Source organism: Abramis brama, assembly GCF_963993115.1.
Source record: "Abramis brama genome assembly, chromosome: 1".
NCBI lineage: Eukaryota > Metazoa > Chordata > Actinopteri > Cypriniformes > Leuciscidae > Abramis > Abramis brama.
In genome coordinates, this window is record NC_139963.1 from 76,472,914 (window position 1) to 76,474,861 (window position 1,948).

The following is a 1,948-nucleotide window of genomic DNA, read 5'->3' on the forward strand; positions in this document are numbered from 1 at the left end:
TAGCGCATTCAAATGTATTGAGTTGAAATTAAAACATGATATACTTTAAATATTGCATAAAACACGTCATTACCAAATTCAGGGGTGTTTAATAGCTTCAATAGTTATCAAGCACCAGCTGATTTAAGTTTTTCTTCAAACTAATACACTGTAAAACCTAACACTCACTGTAAAAAGTCGTTCAGTGCTATCGTCCATATGACTTAATTTTAAAAACTATATTTATTCCAATAAATTAATTTATTTTTCTTTCTTTGTTTTTTTGAGTTATCAATAAGTAAAAAGTGTGAATATTTTCGTAACTTAATATTTTCTATAATAAAATTAATTTCATTGGACTTCACCATAAATTGATTTTACAAAACTCATTTTAAAAGTTTATACCAGACGTAAAAATACACGACCCGCCCACCCGCAGCAACGGAAGAACAAGCCCGGGCAAATTGTTCACTCTCGTCTGTTCCAGGAGTTTATTCGACCAGGGTTTTCCACGGAGCCGGATAATTTATACTTCACGTACCCCATGTAAGTAACTCTTTGTATTGTTAAAAGTTTGATTTTACCCTAATTAACGTGTTTGTGTTGTGCAATCTGCAAAAGCATAACGTTACGTTAGCTCTGTTTCCTACAAACTTTTGCGACCCGCCAAATTTGAATGTGCTCTATCTCAAACAGCTCGTTAACTTGAGCCACATACTGTATAAATCTACATGTGTGTGCAATGTATAAGTTATGTTGTCTTTGTGTGATAGTTTAATGTTTCAGAGGTGTTTCTAACTTCAAAAACATTGTCGTTGCTTCGACATAGTTTAGGAGTGGACGTAAGTTACAGACACACACGAAGCCACAGCTAACTTAACGTTAGCTGAGTGATTATCAATTAGTCCAAAGCTGTTTAATTATGGTAAAGCATAGTTAAGGAAAATATACGGCAGTTCATCTTTCACAAATGTGTACGCTCACAATGTACTCTATGCATAGGCCTAACTCATAACCCAAATTTCATATTTCTATTGCTCTGTAATTATTGGGTGCAGATGTCTAACTCCTGCCTCTTGATATATTTATATTTTGTTAATGCATTTTAAAACCATTTGTTTAAGTGAAAATATTTTTTTTGACTAATTTATTTGTATTAACATCCCTCCTCCCAATATTGTAATTAGTTATGCCTGTAGGTGCTGTATGATGATATCATTACAAAAATTCAGTGGGGTTTTTACACGAGGTTTCAGATTATTTTCTAAAATAAGTTCTGCGATGAACTAAAGTTAATCATTCTTGTTTTGTTCAGCAGGATAATCTTCACTTGTATTTTAAGTGTATTTTTTAAAGGGCTTTCATCACACTTGTATTCAAAAGGCTAACTAACTTTTTTTTTCTCTCCCCAGATGGGATGGCCCTGTAAATTGTGCAGCACTGTGGTACCAGGAAAGAGTGACATTTTAAAGCATTGTATACTGCATCAGGGGACCTTTGGACACGGCCATGCCTTGCCTTGTATTCATATAGATTGCCCATGTTCTTTTAAATCCTGGAGTACCTTCCACTCTCGCCTCTCAAGATACCACCCAGAAGCTAAATCCCTTAATTCACCACAAGTAAGTCTTTCATTTACCTGCATTTTGTGTCAAAACCCTGGATTTTACAATGAAGAGGATTTTTTTGAACACACATTTGTTTTCCATCAACAAATGAGATTGTTTGTCTTAAATACTTCATTTTTATCTCAAAGGGGGCTGCAGAGACAACTGTTCATGAGGACCTGAAAAAGAAGGATATGAGCATCTATGTCTGCCGTGAGCCAGATGCAGTAGGAATCATCATTGAGGGAATACCAGTCCTTACCAATCTTGGAAATCTGGCCAAAGCATGCTGCTTGGGTTGACATATGCACTTAATCTCGAGTATCCATCCAAGGTTTCAAAAACATTTGAGGTGTTTCAAA

At 35.2% G+C, this 1,948-nt stretch overlaps 1 long non-coding RNA gene across 1 annotated transcript in view; it reads left to right on the top strand.

Moving 5' to 3' along the window:
• The first annotated feature begins 406 nt into the window (after window positions 1–406).
• The window catches only part of LOC311098197, a 2,080-nt gene continuing 538 nt past the window's right edge, over window positions 407–1,948 (top strand). The window contains exons 1-3 of the long non-coding RNA XR_014609402.1: window positions 407–525; window positions 1,392–1,601; window positions 1,736–1,948. The exon at window positions 1,736–1,948 is cut by the window's right edge and continues 538 nt beyond it. This is a non-coding gene — a long non-coding RNA (uncharacterized lncRNA). The remainder of the gene's footprint in view (window positions 526–1,391; window positions 1,602–1,735) is intronic.